The sequence below is a fragment of the Vombatus ursinus genome, unplaced genomic scaffold (genome assembly GCF_900497805.2).
Source record: "Vombatus ursinus unplaced genomic scaffold, bare-nosed wombat genome assembly UNPS02014781.1, whole genome shotgun sequence".
Taxonomy (NCBI): Eukaryota; Metazoa; Chordata; class Mammalia; order Diprotodontia; family Vombatidae; genus Vombatus; species Vombatus ursinus.
The window spans coordinates 8,771,762-8,794,990 of NW_020954559.1; the positions used below are offsets into that span (position 1 = coordinate 8,771,762).

Below are 23,229 nucleotides of genomic sequence, written 5' to 3' on the forward strand. Positions count from 1 at the left end.
AGCCCTTTACTTCACCCATCACTCTTCTGCATACTGATGAGCCCCTCATAAAATATTAACTTAGTTTGTGTCTTGGGTAAAATATAGTGTAGTAGTGTGACAGTGATCTGTATAATCCACTCAAGGTTTCTATTTTATGCTTGAAAAGGTGCAAGGATAGTGGTTTCCAACACTTCCCCTCACAAAGCTAATGGGAAAATGGACCTAATTCATAGATTGATATACCAAGTAGTGGGTTAATGATTAAAATATTTATTCTGTGGTACTCTACTAGCTTTATTTTCTCCCTTCCTTTTTCCTTCCTTCTTTCCTTCCTTTTTTCCTTCCTTCTCTCTTTCTTTCCATACAGATCAAAGATCAACAGAGACAGGTCCCACTTGAAAAACTGATAATATTTTAATACTGAGGATTTAGCAATGCTCTGTGCATCTGAGGTAAGAACACAAAAACTGATTGATTCCTGAAAAATAGCTATTCTGGAAACTAGTGTCCAATAAAATATTATCTCAAAGTAGAAAATGAATGTATATATTGGCTATTCCTCATGGAGTAGAATAATTGAATCTACATCTTAGAATGTTCACTTTCCTTAAACTTATAGCTAGTTGGTGGTGAAGTGAATGAGGGAATCACATTATGAACTAGGGGGAACAAAACTAAGAAAAACACATGTGAAGCTATACACATGATAATGAAAACATGTTTCCTCAGTCATTGATTTTTGGAAGAGTCTACAGCAGGTTTCCGTTCCAGAAGCATCACATGTTTTAAATAAAAGAGGCTATTTTCCTTCTTCCGTTGTACTTTTTTTTATTGTTTGTACTTAGTGCACCTGGGCTATCAAAGCACATTTATAGACATGATATAAATATGTAGACAGAAAAACATCATATGTTTGTGAATTTCTACTGGATAATCTTACAAAAACCTTTTTACTTCAACTAGAATGATTTTCTTGAGTCCAGCTCTAATGTTAAAACATCTAGTTTAGTTGTTATTGTTTTGTTTTGCTTCGCTTTGTTTTTAATGTAAGTACCAATATAATGAGTGACTTTTTTTTTTTACTTTAAGAGTTATGGAATCTGTGATTTCATCCTGGTATTAACTCTCTTGACAAAAATGGATCTCAGCCCTTACAAACTTTGAAAGATAATCTTCAAAAAATCGTTGTGGTTTAAGAAAATCATCACTTAATTATGAGCTTCCCTAAAAAAAAAATAGGTAAGAACTAGGTGTGGTGGTACATGCCCAAAATCCCTGCTACTCGGAGAGACTGAGGCTGGTGGATAGCTGGAACTCTGAAGTTCTCAGCTCCACTAGGTCCTGTAAGCCCCTGGTAGGGGGATGAGGCACCAGGATGTCTAAGAAAAGGAGAACCTACTGGGGGATAATAGAGTAGGTCAAAGATTCCACTACAGTCAGGGCCTGTGAATGACTGTTGCACTTCCAGCCTGGGTAGATGCAAAGATTCAGTCTCAGCAAACCAACCAACAAAACTAAAAGACTTAGTTAGGTTATTCTTTGGACAAAAAAAATACAACAATCATCACCAATCTATTGCTGAGCCCATGCTATTAAGTCTTTCTAGATTATTGAAATGGGCCAAGCTTGTACTTAATCAGCATTGGCTTGGATGAATATGGATGAATATCCTTTATTTTTATTTTTAAAAAGTTTATTTTAGTATTACCTGCCTTTCCAGGCTTAAACTAATTCAGTTGGTTGTCATAGTTCTGTAGAAGGGGAAATCCCACTGTGATGTGAAGCAGTTCTCAAATTGGTAGCTCCAGTTATTCTGAAAAAAAAAAAAAAGGAAGTATAGCCCCCAAAATCACTATAGTGCACATTCCCTAAGCCTCAGTGAAATCACTACTAGGTACTACTCAGGTCAGAAACAAGGGTGGGCTTCCATATGTGCAAAACTATTTTTTGCAGCATAGTTTGTGTCTTCTGATAGCAAAGTACTAGAAATAAAATGGATTGTCGTTATTTTGAAGACAGATGAACAAGCTATCGCATATGAAAACAATGGGTTATTGTTTTGTTTTAAGAAATGACAAATATGAAGAATGCAGAGAAACTTGGGAAGACTTCTGTAAACAGATACAGAGTGAAGTGAGAAGAACCAGGAGAACAATTTACACAATAACCACAATAATGTCAAAGAAAATAACTCCAGAGGACTTCAGAATTCTAATCAATGCAGTGATCAATCTTAACTTCAAAAGACTGATGATAAGGGAGGTGTCTCATCTCTCAACAGATGACAGTCCTGAGGTACAGGAAAAATACTTTTTTCAGACATAGCTAATGGATTAATTTTTTATTTTTTTATTTTTGATTACACTAAATTATTGTAAAGGAGAACTTCTATTTGATGGGATGGGAAGCAAGTTAGCAGACAGCAATAAACATTCAGAAAAAAATGAAATACAAAAACATCAATAAAGCAAAAAATGTTCGAATAAGAATGCAAAAGGAAGTTCAAAAGGGGATATAAAATGGGCAATTTTGTTCTTCTTTGGTAACTTTAATATAAATTAAAAAAAAACAAATGGTATGCAAGAGAATTTCATCGTTTCATATATAAAATCTTTGTTGTTAGTCTTGGTATGTTGAAATGTTTGTATTTGTGAAATTGTTAAATTTGTTAAATTGTTTAAGTTAAAATAAAGAAAAAATGTTTAAAAGACCTAACAAAATATAATTCTTTACTCAACCGTATGGTCAACATAGAGTTTGACAGAAAATTCATCCCTTGATTCTTTGAAAAGGAGCAGGAGGAAAGGAAAGCTTTTTAGTATTTTCATAACCTCCCCCCCTTCTCTCTCTCTCTCTCTCTATATGTATATGTATACACACATATACACTTATATGTGTATATATACATACATATCTATACATATACATATACATACACACAAACATGTGTGTGTGTATACACATATAATTGGGCACACTAAGATAAGATGTAATTGGGCAGAGTTAGATTTACAGGTAGAAAAAGGAGAAGGTAGATAGAAAAGACCATTTATTTCTTGGAAAATAGGATTTCAGGGATGACAATAAGACCCTCTCTTCTCCCTGGAATGCAAACTTTTTCTATCATCAAATCCTAAACTTAAATTCTGCTATTTTAAAGATTCTTCTTTTGGTTTAAAGTCCACATCCAGTAGTAGGGCACATATCCCTGAAAGATATAATACTTTAAAATTTATTTACTTCTGAATGAATGAATTTACCAGGTTGTTTATTTGTTTGTTTTGCAGGTAAAAGTGGATATTGTTTTTCCAAGAACAGATTTTGATAGATGGAAAGATGGTGATTCTGGGGACTTTGACTTGTGACTAACTCCTGGGACAGTAGAAAATGAAGTCTATAAAAGAGTCTGAAGGCTCAACAGCAAACTTGATGAGACACACACACACATATACATGCACATACACACGTACATGTATATACATATACACCCCTATACACATACACATGTATATATATACACAGATATACATTTATACACATGTGTATGCATGTACATATACATATATACAATCATAATATATATGTGTGTGTGTGTTTGTCCAGAAGATACCACTGATGAAAGGATTGAGTAAAAAAAATAAAGACACTGAAGGATGAAAACAAACTTTATCTACTTCCCAGATTTGCCTAGAGGACACCAAGGCTCAATTTTCCTGGCAATAGAAAAGAGAATTAGTTGGATGTGTACTTCTTTCATATAGAATTTCAAGTGCAGTCTGCTTCAAGTTGAATAAAGTAAAGGAAGCTGGAGCATCACCTGGAGTTCCATCAAAGAGAAAAGCCCCTTCCAGGCCTCTGAATTCTCTACTTTCTCTATAATGCATCCATTTCAGTCACTAAGTCTTAAATATTGCTGTTGCTACCACCCATAAGGGTGCCCTTCCACCAGGTCCAGATGTTTTTAGGTTGTTTGTTTGCTTTATTTTGTTTTTCTTCAAGATTAGGCATCTCCTTTTAAAAGTGACTATGCTTTACTTTGGCATTTATCTTAGATGAATTGATTTATTCAACCAGGAAAGTAATTTAAATTTCTTGATTGAGCATTCTCTCAGTGTCAAGAGCAGATTAAGGGAGCTTAATGTTCTTGAGGAAATACATGGAAGCAATCTTTATCTGCGACTTTGATCGCATTTCCACAGGAGGGATGTAGGCAGGTCCACTGGCACCTTGCAGAGAGAGTTGAACACAGCTCCCGAGACTACTTCTTTATTTGAACTTATTTGCCAAAAGAAAGATCTCTAAAATAGTAGAATTTAGGTTATGGATTTGATGACAGAAAAGGTGTTTGAGTCCCAGGGAGAAGAAAGGGTCTTATTGTCATTCTTGACATGCTATCATCCAAGAAATGGTCTCTTCTGCCTGTAAGGTCAGCTCTGTATGATCACACCTTATTCTAGTATGTCCAATGATTTACTAGGTACGTATTTATTCACTCTATAGGGAAATACAAATACCCCAAAAGATCACCTCTCATCACCTTAATAAATGTGATCAAGCTGACCTGACCAGCTTCACAATGACTATAACCATCATTGGAGGTCCCCTTAATTTCTTTCTCTGATGTCTATTCTGCTAGACAACTTTAAGGAAATACCAGGTTCGGCAAATCCTATAATGAATCATGAGAATATTTTAAGTCCCCATTCCTGTCTTAAATTTGTGTAAACAGCTTCCTGTTCACCTGAAAATTGTTTAGAGCATGAATCTGGAGTTTATCATTGTTAAGTTTGTCGGTTCTCACCTGGCCCTGGACATACGTTCTTTAAATAAAAATGTTAATTACATGAATTTTGCTGGGCGACTGGTATTTAAGAAAATGTCCTCTTTACAGTATTACTATTTTCAGGGCTCTGTAAATGTATCTAAATAGTCTTGACAAATTGAATTTCCTCAGATGGTTTAAAGACCAGAATGTGACTGTCAGTTTACTTGTTACATGTCACCACTTTCTTGGCAGAAAGGTACAGTTTCACAGCTGGAACATCTGCGTTGACCCCAGTAGCTAAAAGGAAAGATGACGCTTCTGTTAAAGTCTACATTAGCTAAAGTCACACTCGTTAATTTTTTCCGAAAAGTACTGTAAAAATTTGTAAGTGGAAGGTCACTGAAGACAGAAGATAGGGATGGCCTTAATGAGAATGAAAGTGCTTTGTAATGAAAGTTGCCGAATAGCCATTTAGATCTGAAGAGATAATAGAGAGTTTGTGCATATTTATGTAATAATAAAACAGACATATGTATAAACATAAATATATGCAATGGTATGCTAGACTTAGCTCTTAATAGTTCATAAGACCCCAGTGTTAAATTTTTAGTGTGAACCCTCAGAATTGTGATACCTCAGAAATTATCAAATGCTGCAAAGTAAGGTTTGAGTTATTGCTTTATTGATCATCTGTATGTAAGAAATTGGTGGACATAGTGTTAATAATGCAGATTGAACTTAAAAATGTGTCATGGATGCTTTTTTTCAGTCAGTTGCTAAATATTTACCAGCATGCTACTATATATGAATATATATATATGATATATGTTTGTGAATAATATATGTATGTGTGTATAATACTTCTATATATATATGTATGTCCAGTTTACTCTCTCTTTACCATCTTTCATCAGCTGACATATGTATGCATATATTTCTGTATGTATATATGTGTGTATATGTGTACATATATAGATATAGGTATATATGGATGTGTTTACATTTACATATACATATTTTGTCATTGTTATTATTGTTCACTTATTTTAGTCATGTCCAACTCTTTGTGACTCCATTTAGGGTTTTCTTGGCAAATATACTGGAGTGGTTTGCCATTTCTTTCTCCAGTTCATTTTACAGAAGAGGAAACTAAGGTAAACAGGGTTAAATGACTTGCCCAGGGTCACACAGCTAGTAAGTATCTGAGGTCAAATTTGAACTCTGTGCCGCCTTGCTTCCTTATGTCAAATGAATGGTTTGGACTAAATAGCCCCTAAGGTCACCTTGAGCTCTAAGTTAGAGAGGTCATCCAATTTCCTTCAATGGAGGGAGTTTTTACATAAGTAGTTTCCCACACCAAGATAATAATTGGCCTGAATACACACACACACACACACACATATGTATATAAACGTATATACATATGAACATATATGCATTGTATATTCAGTATACTCATACTCCATTACATGATTATATACATTATGTACATTAGCTGAAGGATGGGAGGAAGAAGGTAAATGGGACTTGTATCAACCCACAGTTCATGAATTGGCTGTTATTTCTATGGAACCTTGATATGATCTGTTATCATACTGCTAGGCTTCCATCTCTGTGATGAAATAGAATCTTTAACCAAGGACATTGCTATAGATCATAAGGAGGAACAGAAGCAGATTTCCAGGTGCTGCATTTGACCTATCATTGTCAGTAGGATAAATGAAAGAGGTGATGATGAAAAAAGGTTTAAATGGATTTTCAGAACATGAGAAACTGATAAAATTCCACTAAATACTATTTGTTCTAAATTGTGGGAGGCTAAGGGACTACCTGTTGTTGATTCATGAACATTTGTAGATACCTAGATTCTCTTCTCTGCATGTAAAGCCTAAAGGACTTCCTAAGGAAACAGGGATTCCCTACTTATACAAGGTAGAAAGTGTGCCTGTGAGCAAGGAGGAGGTGTAGGAGATTTCCTCTAGGAAATGTTTCCTCTAGGAAACAAGTAAAGTTGGCAATAACAATGAAATTTCTTCCCAATGGAACAAGGTTTCTATGATTTAAAGCCCAGAGTGAGTTACTTTTCCCAGTGCAGCATGGAGTTGCAGGTGAGGCAACCCTCCATTCAGGAATTGCCCACAAATTACAGAGCAAGAGATTTCTTAAAATGTTCCTCTGCTACAGCTCCCAATGATAAACAGATATGCATTCACACTTGTTTCTCCTTTCTTGCCTCTCTCCTGATTTAGGTTATTGTAGATCTTTAACTACCATTTATTTCATTTGGGACAAGTTTCACAAAGAATGAGATACTGGGAACAGCAAGAAGCATGCCATCAAATCCACTTTTTAATGTCCATTCAGTGAAGGGCTATGTTGGGAGAACTCAATCGTGCCAATACTGCCTGTGGTTCAATATAGCATAGAGGAGGATGAAGTCAATTAACTCCCTATTTTAACTAATTATTCCTGCCAACTAGATGCCAAACTCAGTTATTTCTTTGGTGGAAGACTATAGGTTGGGTCAGTGCCCCTTCAATTTTAGTACTATGGGACAAAGCCTGTGGTATCAGCTTGCCCTAGTTATGACTGGGTTAGTAAACAATAGCTTTTGATCACCCTGCACTATAGAAATGACCCAGAGCAGCCCACAATGATCACACTGGAAAGGATTTCATGAGCTGAAATTATTCAGAATAGCTGTCAATATTATGCAGATTCATCAGATAGTGGGTTAATTCTCTACCACATTTTGGCCATAAAATCATAGCCATTGTTGTTTCACTCAGAAGTAACCCAATCTTCTAGCTATGGGGTGAGAAATTAAAAAAAAAACCATAATTAACTGTCCTTTTTAAAGGGACCAACAGGGACTCAGAAAACACTCAAAAGGCCTTCTAGCTGAGGACTGGGGTATGGGAAGTGGGATAGGTGAAATAGATCTTAATATCCTCATTAAGGAACTGATTTTTATTTGGCTAAAAAAAGTCTTCAATAAAAAATATAATTGCCAAGACCATAGATAACATCATGGAGGTGAGCTCTCTGAATATGTAAGAAATTTTAAAGGCTTGCTGAAGACCAGTTAAGCTGTAGAGTAAGGAAAAACCAGCTACATGGAAAATTATTTAGTGAGACCTGCAAGGAAAAGTTACCTTGTAACAAGAACTCTAAATGGTGTGAATAAATCTAAAAGCACTGCACTTATCATGAAAAAGATTTTAATTGTCCCCAGCCACTGCAGACAAGTCACACAATCCAGGTAAGGATTCCATCTAGAAAAGATATCACTTCTTTGTGTGCAAAGTTAAAACCTTGCAAAGACAGGCCCATTCCTTTGGAGTTTTCACTGTTTAGGAAGTGACCATTATGACTAACTCTTTAGTTGCACACTTCCACGTCTGACAGTAACCTACTTTTCTAGACCCTTCACTTATTCTAAAATCTATCCCAACTGGATTATCCAAGGTGTCCTAGACCCATCCAACTATTTCCTATCTCTCTGTCTATTACCTCAACCCGAAATATTCTCATGCTCTTATAGGACAGAGAAAGGGATGCAAGTTAGATGATGGTGCTACTAAGTGGATTCAGAATTGATTGAATGAATGAATGGAAAGTGTAATCATCAATGGCTCCATGACTAGTGGAGTGACCAAGAGATATGTGCTTTATGTTGTCTCATCAGTGACTTCAATAAAAGCATTAATAGTATGCTTATCCAATATGCAGATGGCACAAAGTTGGTTGGAATAGCTAACTCCCAGGGTAGTAGAGTAAGTATTCAAAAGTTTTGGCAGACTAGAAACTCATGCTAACTCAAAGAATATATAATAGTGATGAATACAAATTCTGAAGTTGGGTTTTAAAAAGTAGTTTTCACAAGTCCAAAATAAGGAGAGCATGATTAGTTAGAAGTTTGACTGAAAACTATCTGTGGGGTTGGGGGGGACTGTAAGCTCACTCTGAGTCATTGGTGTACTACACCATCCAAAAATGCTAATGCAGTCTTGGACTGCATTAAGAGAAGTATAGCTTCTAAGAAAAAAAAGGAAGTGACAATCTCATCATAAATGAAGTAAGTGAGGGGGAGGACTATGTAATTAGCCTAGAAAGATAGGTTAGAACCAAAGAGATAAATTTAGTTTTGATGTAAGAAAAAAACTTCCTAACAAGTAAAGTGATCCAAAAATGTAACGAAAGGAAACCAGCAAAGATGGCATAATAGGAGAAAGTGGTGCAGCCCAGCTCCCTTGCACTACTCTGACAAAGATCTGGGAAGAAAACCAGGCCTAGTAGTGAAAAATCCAAGGTAAAATCATAGGGAGTTATTTTTTCTAATTCAAGATAGTCACCATCACAGGAACTGTAGGGCAGGAACTGAGGAACAGGGGTGGACCTCCATTGCTGTTTCTCTGACTATAGACTGAGATTGTGGATTCAAGTCACAGAGAAGGGATCACTGGGGGAGAAGGCCAGAGTTCTTACAATCTTACAGTTTTCTGACAGAATCTTGATTCAGCAAGTTTACATATTTAAGCCAAGGACCTGAACCTGCAAAACTTAGACCAGGAAGACATGAATCAGACCATGCCCTGAATTAGACAGCTTAATATATACTAAAAGTTTGCAACTCCCTGTCCTGAGCCACTACTGAGCATCTTAGATTACACATTACCTAGTACCTATAGTATATAGTAGTAGAACTCTAAATAATATAGGCCAGGAGCATGTAAGACCCCAGCCTTCCTTACAGAAGTAGAGATTGGCCCTAATATGAAGTTCCAATTCAGGAAGTAAGGCTGGAAAAAATGAGCAATACACACACACACACACACACACACACACACACACACACACACACACATATATACTGAGATATTATGGAGAGAGTGACATCTAAGACTCAACCCTCACTCCCAGAAGATAATAATTCCAATACATCTACAACAAACCTAAAAAAAGAAACAAAACAGCTTGACCACACAATCAACTAGAATTCCTGTGAGAAATTAATCTAGAATTTTAAAAATGTTGAAATGATTTTACAAATAAAATGAGAATTCTAGAGGAAAAATTGGGAAAGAAATGACAGTGCTGAAAGAAAGACTCAGAAGGGAAATTAATAGATTAGTTCAAAAAGTACAAAACCTTACCCAAATATCACCACCTTGACCACCCTGTCCCCTCACACCCTGATGGGGATAGTCCAAGACTATGATCCTAGTAAGGCTGTCATCCTAGTGCCCCCAGCTGTCATCCTGGGGAGTAATCCTTGTGGAAGTGCAACCTGTTAACTGCACCTGCATGTTCTACAGCCATAACTTTTGAAGACTCAGAAAAGAAAGCTCTTGCTTTCTTGGTGGTCTAACTTGCCTGGTATTTCTCTCTCTTAGCAGGCTGTGTTGCTAGGTTAGCCTGCTTAACATTGGCACTTCCAAATGTTTCAAAATCAAAAACTTGTATTATTTTATTGGTGGAAATGACACTAAAGAAGAGGCATTAACATCTGCTTTGTCTCTGCATTCTAAGGACCGTGGGACCTTTCCATCAGAATTGCAGCTGAGACCTTCTATGTATGTTGTCTCCTCCATTGTGAGCAATTGACTGCAGGTACTGTCTTACTTTTCTATTTGTACCCATAGCACTTTGCATAGTGCTTTGCCCGCACTATGTGCTTAATAAATTCTTTTATTTCATTCATTCAATCATTCAAAAAATAAAGAAGCAAGAAGTGATAAGTTAACCATTCTGTTTCTAAAATAATGCATTCATTGGGTCGCAGAATTAGGAAGGTATAGATCTAACTCAAATAGGAATAAAAGGGCTTAATAAATGCTTTATTCATTCATTTATAATTTAAGATCATTGGACTACCTGAAAGCATGACTGAGAAATGACATTTCAAGAAATTGTGAATGAAAACTTCCTAGACATATTAGAAAAATGAGTCACAAAGTGAAAAATAGAAAGATCCACCCATTATTGCATGAAAGAACCTACACACAAAAGTCCAATAGACTTCATAGGAAGGTTTCCCCTCCTTGAGGGTCTTCAAACAAAAGCTGAATAACTCGTTATTGTAGAAATGATTCTTTAGCCAGTATGAGTTAGGCTGAATGACGGGTGAGGTTACTTTCAATTCTGCAATTCTGCAATTCTTTAATTTTGTGATTGAGTAATTCTATGTATCTGTTCCCCATCCATTTCTGCTTTATTGACATTGTTCAAGGTCCAGCTCAAATTCAATTCAATAAGCATCTACATGATGTGTACCATGTTTAGTTATTGAGAATAAAAGGATGAAAAAATGACACATTTCCTGATCTCTAAGTGCTTACAGTTTAGCCTCTGCCATTGGTATAGATAGGTCCAATACAACATTGACCATTATGGGGACAAAGAAGAGATGAAAATAATGTCCTTGAGGAAGATTTGAGAGAGAAAACAGTACATTCATCTCAGGGTAGGTTGCAGTGAAAAGGCTTTTTGGAGGTGATGACTCTTAAACTCAGGCTTTACAGAAGAAAGAAGGATTTAATCAGGTGAAGATATGGAAGGAGTGCCATTTCAGGGATAGTTTTGGCTGGAAAGTAAAGTGCATGAAAGGAAGCAATGTGAAATGGAGCCGGAAGGATAGTTCAGAGGGACCTTAAATGTCAGACCAGGAGGTATATTTTATCCCACAGCTAATTAGAGAGCTCCTGAGCAGGAGACGTACATAGTCAGACATATAATAGGAAGATTATTTTTCAGCTGTTTGAAAGATGGATTTAAGAAAAGCAAAATTATAGGCAATTATTAGAACTGGACTTGGAAATAAAGATTAAGAAAAAAAATTATGCATACCAACTAAAGGGGTGCCCCTAGAGATGGTGTCTATGGGAAGAGGAATAGTAATAGAGATTCCCAATAATTTAAAGGAGACAAAAGCAAAGAAAGAAGCCACTAATAATTATGGCCTTAGATGTCCATGAGAGAAAAATGCCTAAAGAGAGGGCAACAAGCAAGGTAAACTCAGAAAGAAGTAAAATTTGACTTCATTTATATCAGTGAGATTGGGTGGGATGGAATTCTTGACTAGAAATGGCTCTGGAAAAGGAATGGATAAGGAGGTGAGGACAAATAGTATTAATTACATAGATTTAGTCATGTAAAAATATGGGAACAGAAGATGAAAAATAGTGAAGATTATTTAAACAAAAATCAACAGAGGGAGAAAAAAGAGGTGATATTTTCATGACTGCATACCAAAGGCTACATGGAAAGAAAAAAAAATAGATGAGTTAAGGAAATAGAATGAAACCTTGGCATGGAAGATTACTGTTCAGCTAGGATAGAGTCCTGGGCCTGGAACTGGGAAGACAAGAGTTCAAATCCAACCTCAGTCACTTACTAACTATGTGATCCCAAGCAAGTCATTTAATTTGTCTGCCTCAATTTCCTTAACTGTAAAATGGTGATAGTAATAGCACCTACCTCCCAGGATTGTCATGAGGAGTCAGTGATTTAATATTTGTAAAGTGCTTAGCCCAGTAATTGGTATCTAGTAGGTGTTTAATAAATGCTTGTTTCCTTCTTTTTTTTTTCTTAAGAAGAGACTATGCAAATTATAGGTCTGTGAATTTCACATTGGTACTTGATTACACTCTAGAATGTACTATCAAAGAGATGGTGAGGGAAACAGTGTAACAGGAAACAGTAACCATGAAAAGCCAATATAACGAACAGGTCAAAGGCTTGTGCCACACAAGCTATTTAGAGGGAACACTAACACAATGATCTTTCAGGAAGAAAAAGTACTATTTTCATCCTACTTAAAGTGGGAGTATGGGGATGGTCTTAGAGCCAGAATATCTAAATTCAACACCTTTGGTGAACATGTTGTTTAGTCATTTTTTCAGTCATGTCCAACTCTTCATGACTCCTTTTTGGGATTTACTTGGCAAAGATACTTGAGTGGTTTACCATTGCCATCTCCAGCTTATTTTACAGATAAAGAAACTGAGGCAAAGAAGGTTAAGTGACTTGCCCAGGGTCACACAGCTAGAAAGTATCTGAGGCCGGATTTGAACTCGGAAAGATGTCTTCCTGATGTCAAGCCTAGCATCCTATCCACTGCACCACCTAGCTGCCCCATGATAAGCATAAGTGGAAAAAAAAAACCCATCAGATTTGGAATTAGAGAACATAAGCTTGCATCCCAGCTCTTCTACTTCACTAGGGCATGTCACAACTCCTTGGGACTCATTTTCTTTTTTTTTTCCTTTTTTTGGGGGGGAGAGTTCCAAATTTTCTCCCTTCCTCCCTTCCCACCCACCCTCGTTGATAAGGCAAGCAACTAAATATAGGTTATATATGTGCAGTTATGCAAAACACTTCCATAGTAGACATGCTGTGAAAAATTAACTCTATTTCCCTTAATCCTATCCCACTCCCACATTTATTCTATTCTTTCTTTTGACCCTTACCCTCCTCAGAAGTACTTGCTTCTGATTACCCCCTTTCCCAATCTGCCCTCCTCTCTATCATCACCCTACTCTCTTGTCCCCTTCATGCCCTATTTTCCTGTAGGGTAAGACAGATTTCCATACCCAATTGAGTGTGTATGTTATTCCCTCCTTAAGTCAAATTCTTTGAGAATAAGATTCCCTCATTCCCTCTCACCTTTCCCCATTTCCTCTCCACTGTAAGAGCCTTTTCTTTTCTGTTTTTTTTTGTGTGAAATAATTTACCCCGTTCTACCTCTCCCTTTCTCCTTCTCCTCGTAAAATCCTCTCTTACCCCTTAATTTTATTTTCCAGATATGACACCTTCATTTTCAACTCACCCTGTGCCCTCTATCTATCTATCTATATCTATATATACACACACATAATTTTTTCCCCTCCAACTACCCTAATACTGACAAAGGTATCATGAGTTACAAATATCATCTTTCCATGCAGGAATGTAAACAGTTCAACCATAATAAGTCTCTTCTGATTTTCTCTTTCCTGTTTACCTCTTCATGTTCTACTTGAATCTTGTATTTGAAAATCAAATTTTCTATTCAGCTCTTGTCTTTTCATCAAGAATGCTTGAAAGTCCTCTATTTCACTGAATGACCATTTTTCCCCCTGCAGGATTATACTCAGTTTTGCTGGGTAGGGGATTCTTGGTTGTAATCCTATCTCCTTTGCTGTCCAGAATATTATATTCCATGCCCTGCAGTCCCTTAATGTAGAAGTAGCTAAATCTTGTGTTATCCTGATTGTTTCCACAATACTTGAATTGTTTCTTTCTGGCTGCTTGTAATATTTTCTCCTTAACCTGGGAACTCTGGAATTTGGCTACAATATTCCTAGGAGTTTTCCTTTGGGGATCTCTTTCAGGAGGAGATTGGTGGATTCTTTCAATTTCTATTTTGCCCTCTGGTTCTAAAATTTCAGGACAGTTTTCATTGATAATTTCTTGAAAGATGATGTCTAGGTTCTTTTTTTTGGTCATGGCTTTCAGATAGTCCAATAATTTTTAAAGTCTCTCTCCTGGATCTATTTTCCAGGTCAGTTGTTTTTCCAATGAGATATTTCACATTGTTTTCTAATTTTTCACTCTTTTGGATTTGTTTTACAGTGTCTTGATTTCTCATAAAGTCACAAGCTTCCAATTGCTCTATTGTAATTTTTAAGGAAGTATTTTCTTCAGTAAGCTTTTGGATTTCCTTTTCCATTTGTCCAATTTTGCTTTTTAGGGCATTCTTCCCCTCATTGGCTTTTTGGACCTCTTTTGCCATTTGGGTTGGGCTATTTGTTAAGGTGTTATTTTCTTCAGTATTTTTTTGGGTCTCCTTTAGCAAGCTGTTGACTTGTTTTTCATGATTTTCTTGCAAAACTCTCAGCTTTTCCTCTACTTCTCTTACTTGCTTCTCAAAATCCCTTTTGAGCTCTTCCAAGGCCTGGGACTGATTCATATTTTTCTTGGAGGCTTTGGATGTAGGAGCTTTGGCTTCATTGTCTTCTTCTGGTGGTATGTTTTGATCTTCTTTGTCACCAAAGTAAGATAATATAGTCTGACTCTTTTTGCACTGCTTACTCATGATCCCAGCCAATTACTTGAGTTTTAAACTCTTTGTTAAGGTAAAAGTCTGCTTCCAATGTGGAGAATGTACTGTCCCAAGCTTGGGGGTTTGTATAGCTGTTTTCAGAGATACTTCTAGGGACCTGAAAGTTTTCAGTTCTTCCAAGGTGCTATGATAAGGGGTGGTGTTACTCTCCACCACCACAACAAGCTTCACCACACCAGCATTCCTCCTCACCCCAGGACCGCCCCTCAGAACTGTGACCCAGATCCAAGCACTGATAAAGCAAGAGATTCCTGCCTCAGCACTGGGAGAGAGATCCCTGCAATCCCCCTCTGATCAGTCACTTGATTCCCCCCTCAGTCTGTGGGCCAGAAGCTCAGGAAACATCCGCGGCCCCCAGGGGTGGCTGAGACTTAGCTCCTTCTCTTACCACAGTCACAGACTTTTCCCACTGACCTTCCAAGTTGTCTTTGGCATTCATGGGTTGAGAAGTCTGGAAACTGACACAGCTGCCCGCAATTTAGCCTTCTGAGGCCTGCTCCAGGGTTGCCGAAGCCTGCGTGCCCACGCCGAACTGTGCTCCTCTCCCTTCTGGGTGATATACCTTTCCGATCAACCACCCAGGCTGTCGTTGGCTGGAAATTTGTTTCACTCTGTCTTTTTGTGGGTTCTGCTGCTTTAGAATTTGCTTAGAGCCATTTTTACAGGTATTTAGAGGGGTTTGGGGGAGAGCTCACACAAGTCACTGCTTTTACTCCACCATCTTGGCTCCACCTCCCTCATTTTCTCCATATGAAAAATAATGTCATTGTATTAGATGACTCCTGTAATCCCTTCTAGCTCAAAGTCCTGTGGTCTGACATGCATTACTGGTCTATTCAGTTGGGTATCATTTTGATGATAAACATGGAACTTTAGACATTCAAACTGGCCATATTATCAATTGTTAAGGTGACTAAAATGACTTTATTAACCATCTCATAACACAGTTCCATGGCCATAACATAATACATATATTGGGTGTATGGGTCCCAGATTTACTAGAGAAAAGGCAAATTATCTACTTCACTTGATTTAGAATATGAAAGAAGAATTAACCACAGATATAGCAATAGTTTTGTAGAGGACTATATTACAGAATATGGTATTTGGCAGGGATTTTTAAAAAAAAAATCACCTCTTGGCAAACCCTAGATCTTCATAAAATTATGACATAGGTCCCTTTTTCAAAATCTTTTCCACTAACTGTCCCCTCTTCCCCAACTGAGATACACATGACTTACTCACACATAACCTAAGGAATCATGGAAAAAGCTTTATAACCTGGAACATCTTCTACCAGGAGATCTTCGACTCTAAAACAATAGGCTTTCCCACTGTCCTCTTGGGGGGTTGCCCTACTTCAAATGCAAACCTAATCTGCCCATGCTTAAACCTGCAGGAAGGAAGAAGCTCTACAATTAAGACTCTAGATTCATTTTCTTATCAAATATCACAGCAAAATCCATATCAACCAATGTCTGTTCCCATGCCTGCGGAACATTGGAAAAGACCTGCCTTTGGATTTGTGATCCTCTACATCTAAAAGGCCCACTATTTAATTACCTGTTTTCTTCCTTGTCAATTTGGAGCTGAAGAAATGAAACCGCTTTACTGGGATGATGAGAAATCCATGGCAACTACCATATCCAGCTTCTAAAGCCATATTGCAAGGATTATATGGTGAATTGAATGCTGTTACTCTGAAAGGCAACCAGAGGTTATCTGTCAGGTAGAAAGTACATTAAGATGCAACATTTAGAATGATTTAATTTAGTTCACTGATCCAGGAGAGAAAACTAGCTCCAATGGAAGGCAAAGAAAGTCCTTTGCTCAGCAATGCATAAGAAGGTAAGTGAAAAGTAATTGTCCTTCCTACTCTTATTTTAAAATATATTTCTCCTGGTGGAAGATAGGATTGCTTAAATCATATGTATCATTATAGGTCATAAGTCTTGCAGTTATCATCTCATCAATCAGTAGGTTGGTTGGATGAAAACAGAAAACTCGTTTGATTTTTCTATTTGGTGACAAGAATAAGGGATTAAACAAGAATAAGCTGTATTGCTTTGGGGGTTAGGAGGAAAAACAATCTAGCCCCTGTCTATTCATTATCCCAAAGCTTTATCTTTCCACCCACCTGTGCAACATCCAAGTCAAAAGCCCTATCAGTCCCCAAACAGGGACAAGAAGGGAGCAGCACACACTTGAGGAACCTGGTTCCTAAGAAATAGATACATACTCCTAAAGGAGAACACTCTTATTTGACTAGAATTACACAATCAGCAGAGAAAATTGTTGCTTAGAAACTTTCCCTCTAACACACAAATACTATATAACACAACTTCAGGACAAAGGGACAAAGTGTTACTAAATAAGGATAGCTTCCTATTGGCCAAGTCATTTGCAAAAGGTTATGTAGCTTTTAATGTTTATTTATCTCAAAGCCAGTTTTAAAAAATTAATACATACGATATACACCGGAACTAAGCATATTTTTTTCTGTGCATTTTAATAGTGCTCTAAACTACATGGTTTTTAATCCAAAGGGCAATTTTGAGGCATTGAATTTTAATTCAAGACTATTCCATAAGGCTTTACATTTTGCTTAATGCTCTCTTAGGAATTGACTTGCTTGATAAGTCAGAAATTTTGCTGAAACTTTCCACAGTGCTTCAGGTTCAGTTCAAATGGTCCAAAAGTCATAGAATGGATCACTCTGATTGCTCATCATCAGATCCACCAATGCAGCATTTGTTCTTTCCCTACCCCGCAGATGATGCGATTACTCTCTGTTCTTTGTTTTTGCTGTTAATAAAGTGAACAGATCTAATTTTGCTTTAATATTGGTTTATGTATTGAACATATGTTCCAGTAAACCTTTTAATTGGATGATTTCTATAGGGGCAGATTTGTGAAGTTCAAGCAACCTTGATCTCTTTCATGATTGGACTTATTGCCTGTACATATAGTTAAAGGCTTAATGATATGCTGTCTTGTATAGTTCCCTAATTGTTTCGTGTGTCTCTCTAATTAGATCCTTGAGGTTACGGCCCTTAGTCTTTACACTTGAAGATAGCTCTCTCCTTTCCCTATGCAGTATTCCAGCAGGCTCAAAGAACACAAATTCATGTGAAGTGAATGGAAATGGAGTTCATGAAATCAGTGGATTTTATTGCTGGGAGGAACCTTAGAGAACATTTAATCCAAACCTCCTCATTTTATAGCTGAGAAAACAGAAAATCAGATTGGGAGAGGGATTTGCCCAAGGTTATCTAACTATTTATCAACAGAGCAGAGACTAGAACTTCTGAGTCTTGACCCAGTACTCTTTTCACAACAGTGTTACCTGGAAACCTTATTATTCAGTGCATTTAACCAAATTTTTCCCTACTACCATGCCAAAAAAAAAAAGGAAAAGATACAAGAATACTCCCTCTTTTCCAATGACTGTACAATGAAGCAATTGATTTTCAGTCCAGACTATTTGTATTTTAAAATGGAGTAACCCTTTTTGCAAATCTTTATAAAATGGAGGCATTGTTCAATAATCACTTGTCACAGTGATTAGGCTATTTTAGCTACCAAGTGACAGATTTCAATTTTGAAATTAAAAATTGGCTATGATAACTATTCATTAAGTTTCACTTGTATCTTTTTCAAAATCTCCAAACCCATGATGCTGGTGATAATGGAATCACTAGACACCTTTGTTTAAAATGCCACATTTGCCTTAAGATAAAACACTATGACATCTTGTCTTCCAGTTATAGCTTTGCAAAATGTCATAGGATCATAAATCTAGAGATGGAAGAGATCTTAGAGGTTATTTAATCCAACCAAACACCCTTATTTTTCAGATGAGGAAACCAAGGCCTAGAGAAGTCAATGATTCAACCAAGGTCACACAGGTAAGAAGTGAAAGATTCGAACTCAGGACTTGTGATACAAGTTTAGGACTCTTTTCACTTTAATGTGTTATCTACCGGTTATTTATGCTCTCATGTCAGTACCTACTTATTTTCCTGTAAAGGAAAAAGATAATTCTTGTGTTTATAATTAAACCTCTGAACAAATTAAAAATGTTGTCCTTGCTCAATCATGCTATTATGATTGGTTGGGATCACTTATAGTCTGGTTTTATAAAAATCAGTATAATTAGAGAGGTTTCAGGTCTCTTCTTGCTTGCATTTGGGACTCTAAGACATATCATTTCCAAGGTGGTAAGCCTCCATTTCTGATGAAAAGACCAGCTCACCTCGAGCAACAAAGAATCTAGGTGGATCAGAGTCACAGATTTCATTATAGCTATATAAAAGATGCTAATCTTTCACGCTGTTGTTAATCTAACTTCCATTATTTAACAATACAGCTTTAGCGATGTTAATTCTGGGGGCTAAAATAAATTGTCATATTAAATCAGTATATTATATACATATGCTGACCTCTCTGCTGATATGAGCCTTGATGTGGATGTAGGATGTATTGATTAATTATTGAGCTCTTTAAGTGGCATATTCATGTGAATATCTGAGTACCAGCATAATATTCTACAGGCTCTTTCCATCAATATTCTATATTCTGAATGCCAAAATTAGAGTCTCAGGACTCTTAATCAACCATCATGCTACTCCTCCAATTATGAATAATTAGATGAAAGTTGATATATCTGAGAAAATATAGCCAACAAATTAAAACTTAGAAGGCTGAAGGGATTGAACCTAAGACTTCCTAATTCTATGCCCAAAATTCTATCCCCTGTACTGCTCTATTACCACTGGCAAATCACTTAATTCTCTCTGTTCATCAGTTTTCCACATCTGTAAAATGAGGTAGTTGATCTTTAAAGGCTCTTTGAGATGTGAAATTCTTTAAAGTAATTACCACCAAATTATCAGTCTACTCTCCTCGAGTGAGACATAGTCAATACAGAACTGGGCTTGGAAGTAGGAAGACCTAAGCTTAAGTTTCACCTTGAAGATCTACTAGCTATTCTAACAAGAGCAAGTCACTTTACATCTCAGTGATCTGGGCAGCTCTTTAAGAAAATAAACTACAGAGAATGTGCTGACATGCATTTTTAATAAGAGATTCCTCATCTGGGAGTTCCCTATACCAATATTATCATAGGTCCAGTCTCTATCTCCTATCTTATTCTCTCTCTAACAGATAGAAAGACATTAAAATCCGTTCAATTGTTGTGACTCTTTTCAGTCCATACAAATGTTACCTACATGTGTCTGCAATCATTTATAATACCTATTTTACACCGTGATAAACTAAGGCTAATATGAGTCAGCCCTCTCCCAATTTCAAAGGGTAAGTAGAAGCCCAACCAGGTAGGGAAATCCAGATCCTAATCAACGTGTGCACATTACTGTGATTATTGAATAGCAGTTTTCCCATATTTATTGATTTTAGAGTCTCTCTTTCCAGTTACAATGATCTCATGTAATATAGACTAAAGCAGCCATACATTTGCTCCCTAAGCAAAAGAGCCCAGCAGCCCCCAGAATCAGGACTTCTTCATCCCCTTCGCTCCTCCTTTTTTCCCATACCCACATACTTCTGAAATCAAGGATTTCCATCCAGTTGAAAATCTTTCCTCTCCCCATGGTATCATCAGTGCCACGATGGGCATGTGTTTCATTGCAATGGATTGCTAAGCAACAGATCCCTGTGTTCTGCCAACTTTCTTTTCACGCTGACAATCTGAATTTCACATGAGTTGTGTTTTCTAGAGTGCCCTGCACACTGGGAACAGTGACGAGGAAATGTCTCATCAACTACGCACACGGAAACTGCCACTGGCTGCACCTGTTTGTGATTTCTCTGAATAGCTTGGATGTCATTATTATGGCATGCCATTCCAAGAAAAAAATTATTTTCAACCACAAGCTATTAGCCATCAATTGGTTGATGTCAAAGAGCTGGTAAAACTGATGACATAAACTCCTGTACACATGAAGAAATATTAATTATCTTAGCTGCAAACATGAAAACAAAAAAAAAAAGCTGGCATAAGCCAGGGTATTACCAAAAGGAAATTTGTACTGTATTGTTGATTATTGTTTACTATTAAAATGTGGCCACATAATTTTGTAGACCTAATTTTCATATCTACTAAAGGTAACATGCTAAAAATAAAAGAAGCAATATGGAATAAGGGATAGGGAATAGAGAGCTAGCCTTAACATCAAATTCACCCCCACCTCTGACACATACTACTGGCTATGAGACCCGGCCAAATATAATTTAACCTCTCTGTGCTCTAGGAAGCTTTAAGCATTACCTCTAAATTCATGAACTTGTTTTAAATAATATTTTGATAGCTGCATTTCAATATGAAATTTATTTGTTATGACCCAATTTTATGCATTTAAAATGTTGTTCTGAGAAGGTATCCAAAGGCTTCACTAAGCTAGCAAAGGGATCCATGACTCCCAAACAGTTAAGAACTGATGCTCTAAATCTCTAAGTTGTTGAAAAGGTGCCAGCTGGAGGGAGTTTCATCATGGGAAATCCTATATATATCAGTGAAATCTCAGGTCCAGTCATCATCCCTAATTTTCATTGAAGAAGCACCTCAATGTAATGATTGGTCAACCTTAGAATCAAGAAGATCTAGGTACAAGTACGCTTCTGAAATACAATAGCTGTGTGATTTGGGGAAGGTCACTTAACCTTTTAGAGACTCTAGAATCTCTCTCAGCCTAAGGGTTAGAGAGAAGATACTAATCTGCATTGGTGGAATCTTTTCCCTTGTAGGGAGTTCCCTATGCCAATGAAATTACAGCTCTGTTATCTCCCCTATACCTCCCCCCTCCAAAAAATTACTGGAGGGGCAAAGCATTGTTGCTGAATCTATCCTGTAGGATTCCTGGATAAAATTAGGAATCGAAGTGATTTATATTATCTTGATTCTCCTATACTTGCCTTGGCCAAACTACTGTAAGATGCATTTTTTTAAAAATTTTGTTTGACCAGACCTGTAATTTCATATAAGAGACTCTGGAAAAGATATTTATTTTTCTAATGTTGTTGTTGTTCAGTTGTTTCAATCATGTCTGATGCTTTGAGACCCCATTTGGGGTTTTCTTGGCAGAAGTACTGGCATAGTTTGCCATTTCCTTCTCCAGCTCATTTTATAGATGAGGAAACTGAGACAAGCAGGGTTATGTGACTTGCTCAGGATAACACAGTTAGTAAGTGTCCAAGATCACATTTGAACTCAAGTCTTCCTGACTCCAGACTCAGCACTCTATCTGCTGTACCACCTAGCTGCTCTATTTCTGCTGGGCTTAGAGTCAGGAAAAACCCATCTTCCTGAATTCAAATCTGGCCTCAGACAAGTACTAGCTGTGTGACCCTGGTCAAATCACTTAATCTTATTTGCCTCAGTTTCTTTACCTGTAAAATAAGCTGGAGAAAGAAATGGCAAACCACTCCAGTATCTTCCCCCCCCCCCCAAAAAAATCTGAATGGGGTTGCAAAGAGTCAGACATGACTGAAAATAACTAAACAACTTCTTGACTCCAGGCCCTGTCCTCTATCCACTGTACCACCTAGCTGCCCTATTTCCAATGTAGGTTGGCAGATTCTGAGCAACTTAGTCTTAGAAAGTTACCCTAGGCACCAAAAGGTGAAATAAACTACCCAGAGTCATAGAGTGAGAAGCAGAACTTGAACCCAGGTCTTCCTAACTCTGAGGCCAATTCTTTGTCCACTATGTCCATTATTCTTGGCATATAATGTCTTAATGCTGTAGTAGGCTGCCTCTATGAGTATCAGAGCCAAAAATTATTTATCACATGGTGGCCAACTTTCTGGTGATAAAACCCTAAGTTCATCTACCAACTGTTACCAGACCTGTACTTGAAGACTTTCCAATGATAGTAGCTGCCAGAGCTTGAGTTTTACTCAGGATGGCCTTAATAAACTAGGGGTGACCTCCATACCACCATGAGGCACCAGGGCAGAAGTTCCATAGAACCTTCTCCGTGGTGGTATACTAATTCTGTGCAGGGCTACTTCAGGTGGAATAGTATCTCCTCTATCTGAAAACCATAATGTCTTTTGAGTTGCTTAATGGTCCATGTCCAAAATAAATTTTGAAAGCTTATATAAATCATGATAATAACAGGAATATCATGGTTTTGGAAAGCTTTGTTTTCCCAAGAAAATCACTAATTCACCAGTGCTGCATCTCCACCCCACCCCTAGAAGCTTAGTATATTTTCTTTTTTTTTCCACTTTCCTTCACAAACTCCATACAAAGTGGCAAGATACAAAATGATCAAGGTATATGTACACATACACATACACTCACACAGACACACACACACATATATATGTGTATATATATATATATATATATATA

At 37.1% G+C, this 23,229-nt stretch overlaps 1 long non-coding RNA gene across 1 annotated transcript; it reads right to left on the reverse strand.

Annotated features, from left to right (window-relative positions):
- Positions 1–1,717: 1,717 nt before the first annotated feature.
- LOC114046186 lies at positions 1,718–17,069 on the reverse strand. The gene is made up of 3 exons (XR_003569469.1): positions 16,990–17,069; positions 16,416–16,552; positions 1,718–1,795 (listed from the first exon to the last, which is right to left on the reverse strand). It is a non-coding gene; the product is annotated as an uncharacterized LOC114046186 (long non-coding RNA).
- Positions 17,070–23,229: the final 6,160 nt, after the last annotated feature.